This window comes from Pelecanus crispus, chromosome 13, assembly GCF_030463565.1.
Source record: "Pelecanus crispus isolate bPelCri1 chromosome 13, bPelCri1.pri, whole genome shotgun sequence".
NCBI lineage: Eukaryota > Metazoa > Chordata > Aves > Pelecaniformes > Pelecanidae > Pelecanus > Pelecanus crispus.
The window spans coordinates 2,135,690-2,148,141 of NC_134655.1; positions in this window are offsets into that span (position 1 = coordinate 2,135,690).

Here is a 12,452-nt window from a genome sequence, read left to right on the forward strand (position 1 = left end):
ACTTGCGTGACCTTCATTTTACCTAAGTAAGAAAAAGGAACTGTTCCATGAACAGATGGAGCATTATTTCTAGAGGTAGGTGAATAATGCAGAAAATTATTCATTCAAAACCCCTTCAGACAACTCAGATGTTTGCCTTAAGATAGTGTTGCAAATCCTAGTGCAAATACCTGCTCACGTGAATGTTCAATCCAGCTATCTTGAAAATTGTGCGTGAACGTGATAGTCATCCTGTCCAGGAGGAAAATAGTGCCGGGTGACTTAATTGATCCATTAAGGAAATTAGGAATAATCACTATTTTAAGCAGTAGTTATGGAACAGATCATTTGTAAGCAATGCATAACCAAGTTGGACTAAAAAAGGTCATCAAATCATAGCAGGTAAAAAAATAACAATGTGAAAACCAGTCTGTTCATGGATAATTCACCAAGGAGGAAAGGCTGCTAAAATCAGCAAACATTTGCTGCAAATAGTTTGCTTGGCTCTTGTTGTTCCTTAATGAATCGAATCTATTCGCCAGGGAAAACATCGCGTTGTCTTGAAAAACAAATCATATTTGGATGCCTCTTTCCATGCATTTGGACCCATTTTAACATGAACACACTAATTATGCTGTGGAGATGATTTTGTTATGGCAGAAATGAAACCGAGTTTGCAGCTATAACTATTCAGCTATGAAGTGCTGGAATAGGTATATGGGGAGAGATGCCTTTTAATTCCACTGCATTTCTCTTTACTGTTTGTATCCCTTTACTTCACATGCAGCTTCAGAGAATGTGTCTGTTCTCTTGGATGCAGAGGCAAAGGGTCTCAGCAGCCTCAAAACTGCCATTTCTGTCAGAGGGACTTTGCCGTCGACCGGTTTGAAGAATCCTGTCCATGGCCTCATTTGTACACAGATGGTAACTGGCTCACAAATCCCCAGTCTTCATGACATGCTTTCTGATGCACGGGGAACCGTATGAGTCATATTGCTCCAGCTATGGTCTTTTTGGATGGAAATTATACTTTTAAATATATACTGTGATTACATACAGTGGTGATGGGCACATTTGAAGGAGCTGGAATGTAAGCCATTAAGTTGAGTGGCTGCCATTAGGTGCTGCGTTTGCCAACAGATAACAGATAATGATATTTCACCTGTGACAACTTTGACCTCTAGACTTTGAACAGAATTACCTTGGTACGTAACTGTTTTCTTCAGCACCATCCAGGTGACAATTTTGTTACACTAGACCACAGATGTGGCCTTTTATGACTAGGATAGGTGGAACAGAGAGGGACAGGACTCCCACGTGTCTCGTGCGGCGTGACCCGGAGAGAGGGGAAGGGGACGGTTGTACAGCAGCGGGGAGGTGACACCGGTTTGGCACGGTGGAGCCAACCGCACATCATGCCTTGCTCTCTGCTGTGCTTTGGCAGCAGCGTTTTGCACAAACTAAAATAAGAAACAACATGCCGATGGCTCGACTCACTCTTAGCAGGTGCTTGGGCAAAGCTCACGTTGCCGGCTCCGGGGCTTCCGTAGCTCCTGCCAAGCCTCTGACCTGCACAGGGGTTTGGGTGGAGCGCGGGGCGCTTTGGGCTTGCGTGGCCGCCGGCGGCTGCGGGGACGGGAGGTGGGCAGCGAGGGAGCGCAGGAGCACGCCGACGCTCGCGGCTGCTCTCTTGCTGTGCCACGGAGATGGCTGCTGGCTGCCTGAGCAGCCCGGGAGGCTGTGGTGATAACTCATCTTTCAGAATGGGTGTTGATGACTTGAAAAAAGAGGTGGTATCAGGGGCTTTCCGCCCTGGTTTAACTGGAGGCTGAGAAGTGTAGATCCAAGCTGCAGTCCAGTTGAGGGAGAGGGTTGTGGCACATGTCGGCTCTGAATTACTCCATTAAAGAGGACATTTTGGCTGTGGCAATTTTCCATAAAATCTGAGAAGCCATCAGACAGTGACTTTCTTTCATTCCTAACTTTGAATTGAGAAAAGCAGCTTAGAGGAGGAAGGCTGCATATCCCCTTACTGATCTGGCCAATCCATGTCATAGGCTTACAGGCTCTGATGACAATCTGCAAGAGAGTTACGCACATTTAACTAGCACCAATTTATTACCTTACTGATGAGGCGGCCTTTTACATCCAGCATTGTGCGTTGAGCTTTTAGCAGGACAAAACTATGGCAATGCCAAGTCAGTTGGATGGGAATATCGTGCCAGATGCCTGGTATCTCTCTGTTGAAACCAAGGTACGTGCTGTGATACACGCCCCGCTGTGCCGCTGCCCTTCTTCCCGTTGCCCCGTGTGCTACTTCCCCAAGAGCAGCGGTCGCGGCGGGGTTTGCGCCGAGGTTCTTAACTGCTTTCAAAAGGTGCGAGTGATGCAGCGCGTACCGCACGAGTTTCTCGGCCCGCGGAGGCGAGGCCAAGGCAGGGCGCTGTGCCGACCCTGGGCTGTGAGCTCGGGGCTTGGAGAGCCGGAGGCCACCACGGGGTTTGGCTCTACAGCCGTCTCAAGGGGAGAAGCTGCTCTACGTGGCTGACTTCTAAGTGCTGCCTGTTTGCCCTCTCGGGAGTTGACACGGATGAAAGGTGAGATGTAAATGCAAGATGTGGTTGCTATAACGACTCGAGCTCTGTCTTGCTGCGTTTGTTGTGTTGTGTTATCGATTGCACGCGTTGGGTGGTGGCTAGCCGAGGCTGGACGCCCGAGCATTTCCTTTGAGCTCAGGATGCCTCTCGCTGCTTTTTGGTCCAGGTGCTGTAATACTGAAAGATGTGAGGGAGACTTGCATTTTTGCTGGAATAATTCTCTTGAAGATCGCAATGTAGGGGTCAGAGGCTTCGGCCATTTCTTATTCTGGGTGCTCATCCTGGTTTGTCCTCTTGCTGCCTGAGACAGGAGCGAGGGGATTTTCACTGGGTGCCTCTGGGTTTGCACAAGAGCACCTGGACGGGCTCCGCTTCCCGCTGGCTTGGCTGGCAGCCACCCGGCTGAGCCAGGGCTGTTGCTGCCCCTGCAAAGCCACCCGAAGCTGGGGGTGGTTTCTGGGGGTCATGCATTGTTTTTCCAGCCATTGCATTTAATTAAACTTTTCTGTAAGCTCAGGTCTGCAAAACAATTTGGAGATGGCACTCCCCTCTTCGTGCTCATCTGCCAACAAGCCACTCCTTGGCTGTATTAGACGTGAGCTGCAGTGACTTATGCTAAGAAATCAAGAGATCCGAACAGCAAATAAGGAGCCTGAGCAGTGAGCGTAATCAGTGTAATACATTCCCCTGGACTTCGATCCAGCCTGGGCACTGATTTGCACTAAGAACGGCGACTACTTTTTAAATTCCAAGTTCTCATCACTTACTAAAAATGTCTCTTTCTTTTTTTTAACGTTATCATTCTGGCATTGTAGTACAATACCAATATATGGGAATTACGCATTATTAAGTCCATTCCTGAAGATGTGTTTTAATACGTTGTGGTCTAATGTGACATAATCCAAGGCATCTGCTTCGTTTTTAAGAGGTATTTCAAAACACATTGCGGTGATTGATATCATGAAGGGGCTCTTGCTGCTTGTTCCTTGTACTCGGCCATCCAGGAATAATCTTTCTGTTTTGTATTAACAGCCCTACATTTGAATTAATTTCCTTTCATGATTTTTAGACCCTGGCCAACTGTGTCAGCTTTTATAGGACAAAGTATCTGCTTACGCTGTCATTAGTTCTGGTCCTGTCACTTTATTCATTTCACTGCGAATGCCTGATTCTAGATAAGCGAGGTTGCCGCGCTCGGTAGTCCCGGCGTGTGCGCGGGTGCCTGTGTGCCATTGCCCCCTGCTCTGCAGAGCTGGGATGGCTTCGCTGCGCGTCCCTGGCGTTGTGGTGGCTGATGGCAGCTCTCCTGCAGCTTCAGGGGTAAAGACCCCACGTCTGGGATGAGCGGATCCATGTGCTGTTGCGTTTGTGAATAGCTGTGCTGTGTTGAATAATGCAATCCGCTGGGAGTAATTTATGTAATTTGCTCCTTAATTCCTTTTTGCTTTGGAAATTCCCATGCCCCAGAGTAACAGGTGATGTACGTTTCAAAATAAATAATCTCTAAACCATCAAGCGCTCTTGCCTTCCTCAGAGCAATTACAATTTCATCTTCCCTCCTGCAAAAACTGTTCAGTTGCTCAGATGAACTCAGTTTGCCTACAGTCAGCCAGTCTGCTCCATGGGAGAGAAGCCTTTTGCTTCCCAGTTTCAGTAAGGACAGGCTTCTTGGGTAAAATGAGTCTAGATTTGGCATTCCTGCCATTTCCAGTCAAGTCTTGGTTATCCAGGAATGGGTTTTGATGTTGGGGATTAGCTACGCCGTGGGCATGGGGATGCTCAGGACGCTCTCCATGCAGCTGCCTGCTGTACCTCCTCGCTGCGTCCCTTCGCTCAGGGCTCCGCAGCAGCCTCTTGCCCCTCACCGTACATTCCCAGAGCCTAACATGTATATATTTTGTAATATCCGTTTTGCTTATCTGCATTATTCTGCACCTTGGGTAATTGGGAGAGAACTGCATCAATCTTTTCCCGAGTCCTGCAGTGGTCTGTACACAATGCTTCGATGTTATCTGGCACGACGTTTGCTGCCGCAGCGAGCGATGGGGCTGGGCTGATGCTTTAATAACGCTGGAAACGCTGCTCGGTAATCCCGGCTGCTTCCCCCCCCCCAGAGCATATTGCAGGCTCAGCCCAGTAAGATTAAACTGGGCATAAATCAAAGCGCAGCTTTGGCCCTCTGATCACAGCAAGGATTTCCAGGGCATCTCTAGGTCTTTGAGGCAGTTACAGCCTTCCTTTAGGAATGTGAGGTGTCCCTTCTGGGGTTGGAAGACTGGGACTTGTGCAGGTACTTTAGCTTTAGGTCTTGGAGGGTATTTAGACGTTCGTTTTCCGTGTGCTGTAACGAGGGATTCATGCTGACAGCCTGCGTTGGCCCCGAGTCAGTAAGGTGCCGGGAGCTGCTCTGGCTGCGTTTGACGAAAGGTGCTGCTTTCCCCGGAGCAGTTTCAACTTTTGAGTTCCAGAACCGATCTCGTAATTTATCCGAGTTAAAAGATTACGGTTAGTGGTTATTTGTAATTACTCTCCATGAAAGATATGTCATCAGGCAAGGGGAGGCTTAATGTGCCCAGTACGCAAAAGGGATTGGAAAGCAATTACGGTGACATATGCACCGTCAAAGCGGAGGGCTCGCCGGTGCTCGAGAGCCAATTAAACACCGCATGGGCAGTGCTTTATTGGGGTAACTCTGGCTTGTTACTAGCCCTTTTCCTCATCACTGCCTTGGTTTTATGGGCACCCTCAGCTGTCCAGTTACCGTAGGCAGCTCTGTGCTGCAGCTATTATTATTAAGAGGAATGACATGGACAATAACCATAATAAGGTGGAGAATAAAGCGAATACCATACCCTGGAGTCTACTACTGTACCCTAGACAAGGCCAGGTGATTTCACGTGTGCCAGGCGATATCTTTTCAAGAAAATTTAAATCAATAAAAAATATAATAACCCAGTCCTAATGAACCTTTAAGTCTGTACTGGTTCTCCACCTGTAGATATATATATATATAAAGCTTCCAACCAAGTGTGACAGTCTTTCCAGAATACAGGGATATCAGAGGCTTTCTCGCGCCAATCAGCCTCTTTCAGCTGAAATCCAGCCATTAGTCAAATTCATCAAAGGGCTTGAAAGCAGAAAGGGAAATTCTTTGCCTCGTGCTTAACCTTTGTGTGATTGCACCTCTTCAGAGAATAAGCAAATCAAGTGGAAATGCCCTCCCATTTGTTTTGCGAACGAGCCGTGCAGCGAATTCACTATGATTTGGCATTATTCAGTTTGTATAATTTCTGACGAGAGGTTCAAAAATAAATACACAATCAAAGGGACTATTGGGAGATGATACAAGAGCAAAAGTACAACATGATGGGGTGGGGTGACATTTTCTTGTCTGCTTCCTTTTTGTCTGCTCCGTCAACTGAGCGAACCTGCCCTAGTTGTGAAAACCGCCGAAATGTTGGATGGAAACATGGGCTGCCGCTTCTGTTCTCTGCGCAGCTCAGGTGAGCCCCGCATTGCACCGCTCCCGTGCTCGTACCGTATACGTGGCTTTCACGAGGGAGACGTACAAGTGGATCTCAGCAGAGATCTAAATGCCCTCCCTGGGAAATCTTTAAGATGACAGCATTGCTGCTGCAATAAATGGCCCCATGATTAACAGCCCTATCAATCTGTGTTGTAAGCGTTACTGCTCGTGAAGGAGCAATGCGATTAAAACACAGGAGGGCAAAGCAGCATGAGGTGCCTTTCTTCTGGGAAGACGGGAAGTGAAGTGGTATTCTCATTTGGCTGGGGGTTTGCAGATCGTTTGTGTCTCCTGTTCTGCTGGGGTTACTTTGAGCATTGGTTTCTTTACTCTGAATGCCAGCTCTCTGTATATTCTGTTTGAAGATGTTTTGGCTGCTGCCGTTATGGAAGGGCCTGTTGAATACAATGGGAAATGCTATTGTTATTTTACAGTGCTTTTATGTTGTCTGAATAAAGGGCATGTCTGTTCAAGAACAAGTTGAACAAATGGCGTAGTCTCACCATGTGTCTCCATCTCCCCTTTACAGCCTGCTCCCTATTCCTGTGGAGGAGTATATAGTTTATGTAATGCTGATTTGAAAGGGAACTACCCAGAGCTTTTTTTTTTTTTTTTAAGCTATTATAACTCTGCTGATGCATTAATAAGAGATCTAATAGAGAAATATATGCCTGCCTTAAGATTATTCATACTACCCAGAGGCTATGGTTCTAGAAACTTTGTAAGTAGAATCCTAGAATGCTTTAGGTTGGAAGGGACCTTAGAGCCCACCCAGCCCAACCCCTGCAGTGCCAGGGACAGCTTTAACCAGACCAGGGTGCTCAGAGCCCCGTCCAACCTGACCGGGAATGTTTCCAGGGATGGGGCCTCCACTGCCTCTCTGGACAACCCATTCCAGTGTGTCGTGGTTTAGCCACCCTCAGTGGTTTGACCACCCTCAGTGTAAAAAATTTCTTAAAAGTACTTAGACTTTTCTAAGGAGATAGTGATCTATGGTTGATTTCTTCGGGTTTTTTTTGAGAAGGTGGCTCTTCATTAAGTAAATTTTGGACTAGTGAGAAACTCTGTGCTGGAAACTCAATGCAGAATCTCGTGAGCTGACAATGGTTGTCCCTGGAAGAGGTACGGATAGGTGATAGTGATTTGTGTGGCCTAGCCTCAAACCAAATCACCTCCCTGAAAAGATTTCTCCTATTTTGTGCCCATTTCCATCTCCGGGGACCAGTAAGCCCTTGATTTCTTTTTCAAGTTGGCCCATAAGAAGCCAGTAAGTGTTGACTAGTTGGGAATACTTAGCAAAATTTTGCAATAGTGGCTGATTTCACTAAAACATGTTTCATACTTGGCTGCCTCACTGTGGGCAGTTGCTGAGAAGGAGCAGATGTTGGCCTCCAGCCGTGCGTCATGGCTTTGGAAGTGAGTAATGTCAGGGGGAACGCACCAGATGGATCAGAGGCAGAGGCTCGCCCATTCCCCGAACTCTTCTTCCAAGTTGCCCCATCTTGTAGAGCTGGAGCAAAGTCCCTTTGCAATGACACAGCCAGTTCATGGCTGGTAGATTTAAACCCTGCAGTAGCCTGGAAGAAGTTGTAAACCTTGGTTTAGAGGTCACTTTCTGAAACATGCTTTAGAAAAACATCCTAAGTGGCGATCCTGGGCTTTTTTGATCAGGATGTGCTGTAGATATAGACTGTGAAATAGTGGTGACAAGGTGCCTGGGACCTGCTGCTGCAGGAGGGTCTTTCATGGCATCCCCCTTCCCCTCCTCTCCTTTGGGTCTTACAGGTTTGCTCCCGACTTTCTCTGGTAATGGGGGTAGGCAGAGTGATTCCACCCTGTCAAGTAACAAGGTGTTGTTCCTGTTATTCCTTCTATTTTTATTTTCCTGCTTACTTTGGCTGGGAGAGTTATTTAGTCTTGATAGCAGTGCCACAAAGCCACAGACAGAAAAAAAACTTGCAAATTCCCGTGCCAAACTACCACATTAGAGCTCCTCTCTTATTTTCCTTGGAAGCTGCCCCCGTGGCATTAATGATAAACCTTCCCCTTTGGCTGAGGCCTTTGGAAAGCGTGAGGGAAGGAGGAGACAGTTGCCATCATTCGCCAGATGGGCATTTCTGAGCTTTCCTGGCACTAGTGAGGACAATCACAGCTAGGTGAGCTCAGCAGAGGTTCTGCAACGACGTACCACGACATGTTTGCTGTGGTACAGCCTTCAGGATCCCTGCCACGGCATGCCATGGTGTGCCAGGGTCAGGAGCTCTCAGCTGGCACGTGCTGATGGCGCTGCATCGCCAAGGTCATGACTTGCAGAGTCCTCTGAAATCCCTTTTTACTGTTTGTTGTTGTTGTCATTTTATTTTGGCAGCACCTCTAATGTAATTCAGTATTTCCAGTGGCCACGTTCCATCCTGGAAATAACACCAGACTGGAAGAGAAAGGAAAATCCACATGGACCTGAAGTGGGAATGATTTAATTCCTTTCCTCTGACTTTACTTGCTATTGTGAAAGCATTCACCTGTTGTACATGGGTGTTGGGAGGGTCTTAAATAAGGCATCTGTAGAGTGAGGCTTTGTGACTGAATTATTGGAGGTTTACAGAGCGCTTTGGAAACCTGTAGTGAAAATCCCTGGAAAGGCTGATGCGATCCTGGCGATACACTGATAATACCCCACGTTCTTGTTCTTAGTGTGTGTTCCAGAAATGTGTCAGCTGTGCATATAATTAGAGAGAGCATTGTCTTTATTCCCTTTTTCTTTTCTTCATTAAGTAAATTTATTTGTGGTGCTGGGACATAGAAGCAGTCCTTCATCTGTCTAGCCTGGTAGTTACCTTCGGCCATGACCAGGTGTTTGCTAGGAGGTGAAGAAGGACCCATGATGAACTCTGGTCCCTAGACCATGCCCAGCATCCCGGTAGTTAATCTGGTCTTCTGCCTGTTGAGAGAATTTTTTCTTCACCCCAGACAGAAAGTGGTTGGCAGTGCTCCAAAGTCTTCCATAAAACAGTAAAAATTATTCTTAGGTCTGTTGTTAAGAAATGCTCTTGGGCGTTTCTCCTGCACTGTTACATGGTGAAAGCGTTGAGGAACTTTTCTCTTTGGGCTCTTCAGTTTGCAACAACCAACTGACAAGAATAATTGATTTGAATGGGAACTAGGACTTTTGCTTGGAAGACAAGCTGTATTCAGGGTACGTCAAAACCAAATGTACATTATCACCTATTGCAGTTCTTCTAGCTGCCTCCATCTTCTTATGAGTAGGACGCTTTTTGCAACTATCTAAGCCCTTGTTATTGTAAATTTACAAGGCTGAGATTTTGTGAATTCTTCCGGTGGGCATGGAGAATTTTATTTGCAACAACCTTTGCATACTGAGAAACTGCTGTGCCTGGGAGAGCGTGATTTAATATTTGACTATTCCTATCGTCATTATTATTGTTAAATCCAGGTCTTTGTTACCCCTTTTTAGTCATGGCCAAATTGTAGATGGGGTGAATGTAAACTGTTGGAAATGTAAACTTCTGCATCACCCAATTAAACGCAGAGAAATAGTAATTTCTAGGGCATGATTCACCTCACTTGAAGGTAGACAACTGAAATAGCCGAGATGAATCACACTCCAGATGTGTCTCTTTCTCTTCACTGATTATAAAGGAGTCCAGATGACTGTCTCGGATGCTGTGTGGTAGACATCCAAAATTACAGGAGATAAGTCCCTTTCAAGGTCTGAGTACGTCTGACCACAATGCTAAGACCCAGATTTGAAACAAAGAGACGTGAACTTTCTGGAGTGGAGAGCGCCTATGTTGAATTCTCTCAGAAAATAATATTTTATCCTGACCTTTCTCTAGTTCATCATCTCTTGCTGCTGCAGATGTCAGGTTCTGTCTCTGTAACCCTGCCCTGAAAGAGTCAGACGGCTCCACAGATGCAGCAAGATGTCTTGCAAAATAAATTAAAGTGGATCTTTTAATTTTAGGCTGTGACGTTCTCTCAATGGACCTGGCACGTGCAATGGCTGGAACTCAAATTCTGCCATCCTGCTGCTGTCCTTTTTTCACAGGCTGAGCTGTATTTGTATTTCGGAAGGCCAAGGCTTGTTTGCAGGCTTCCTGGCATGCGGATCCCTTTCTTGGGCTTACGATATGGACCAGGGGCTGGAAGGGACCAGCTAAAGGGGCCTTTCTTCCATCTGCTGGCACTAGACCGCGAAAACCAAGAACTTACAGCCTTCCTCCTTGAGTATCAAGAAACGCCTTGCAAAGCCACCTCAGCTCCTGACATCCACTGAAAGCATCTTCCAGATCCCTGCATTAGCAGCAGAAAAAGGCCGAGCACACCCCGCTGCTTTTCTGGCCCTCTGCAAGCCCCGGCCAGCCCTTGCCGCTGGCCAAGCTGTGCTCCTTGGAGCTGGGGTTTTGTGCCTCGGGCTCGGAAACGCGCTTTTGCAAAGTAGGCTGGGAAGCTCTGAAACACAGTCCCTCTGAAGTTTGGGTTCAGTGACGTTTCTGTGGCAGTTTGTGCCCAGAACTGCTTGTGTGTGAAGTGACAGCAAAGCCTATGTCAGCTGAAGCAGAAAAAGCAGAAACACGGCTTCTGCGTAATAGCTCCGTTCCTGGTTCATCATCGGTGAAAAATGGACTGAAATACCCGATGGCATTAACAAAATGAACAAGTGTCAGGCCAACCTGATTTATTTTGTGACAAGAAAACTGATTTTCTAGCCAAAGAGAACGTACTCTACCTCGTTTATTTAGATAAGCTAAATGCAAGATCACAACGAGCCACTGGTGGGAGGTAGCCATGGGAAAAAGGGGGAGATATTATGTATTACTGCAAGATTTCTGTGACACTGTAATAAATATTTCATGCTGTTTCACAAATCTCTGGTAAGGTCTCTTTGGGAATAGTGATTACAGTTCTGGTCATCTATATTCAAGAAAGACACAGGCAAAATATCTAGATGCCTAAAAGGGCTGGTGAAGAGCTCGGGGGAAGGAAGAGCCGTCTGCCAAGACAAGGCTGGAAGAGCAGAGCTTGCTTAACGTGGGAAACGCAGGCTGGGGCGAGGAGTGACGGTGGCCATAAATACGGCAAAGGGGAAACGCCAGCGAAGGAGAAGAGCTCAGTCCCAGTGGAAGAACAGATGACTGTTAACTGGTCTTGGATGTATTAAGGGGGTGTTCTTCAGCTGTGAAGTCCTCATTCCTTCCAGATCTGTCTTGGGGTTCTTTGTGGTTTAAACTGATTCATATTTATGAAAGCATCTAGAAACCTTGATTTAGAGCGACGCGAGGTGGTGTGAGGAAGCACTGAAACATATCGCTATCTGGGTTGAGCATTCAGTTGTTGCACTGGAAAGAGAAATCAATCTTTATAACTGTTGTTTTTGCAGACGTAGCTACCCTGCTTCGCTAAGTGAGGGCCCGGAGCTGGGGTGAACCCAGGGTCCTACGCCGTCTGGCTTCAGCTGCCGTTAGTTTGGATGGGATCCTCTGGTGCCTACCTCCATGCAGCTCTGCATCAAAAGCCCAAACGTGAGAGAAATCCACACTAACGCAGTAGCTGCCCTCTGCGCTAAGTTCAGCGCATCGATTAGGTCCACTGCTTGGCTCTGCAATGAGAGCTTGGCATTAACCCGTGCCTTTGTCTTCTGTCTATCAGGTGGTCTTGTGAGGCTCGTGTGCAGCAATCCCCTATATGATACACGAAGAAGCCGTGTTTCTTGTACAGCTGATTTTGAATTAGGAAGGAGGATTTGTCAAAATGGAAGTTGGAGGAACATGGTTTTACTTTATCTACTGCAGGAAGAAGAGGTCCGCTGACGAGATACATCTTGGCTTTGAGGCTGAAAGGCACTAAGTGTCAAGTTAGGCTCTCTTAGATCATGCTGCTTTATGTGCAACCGACTCTAATAATTGAAGAGCTGAAACTGCAAGTGTAATTGTCACAAACCTAAGGAGCTTGATTTCTTAAAGGAAAATCAGTTCAAGGAAAACAGTAAATCAGGTCCTTTAATTGACTGAATTGCCTGTAGGGACTCGAATGCTCTTATACGTTTATGCTGAGAACCCTGCAGCAGCGCTAGAAGGTTTACTGCAAGTTCTTACTGTGCAGGTAGTTATTAGCAGGCATTTTGGTAAGCCAAACTTATAAAAGAGCTGTTAAGAGCTCTCTACCCATTCCCAGTGCTTCTGCGCTTGCATAAGCGCTGCGACGGGTTATTGTCTTGGTGCTTTGTATTGCTTGCCTAAATTGAAAGGATATCTGCGGCTGTTAAAGTCTTGCCATGTGGCAGGTCTGTAATGGTTGCAGCGCTGAGCTCTTTCTTTGTGAGCTGAAATTCT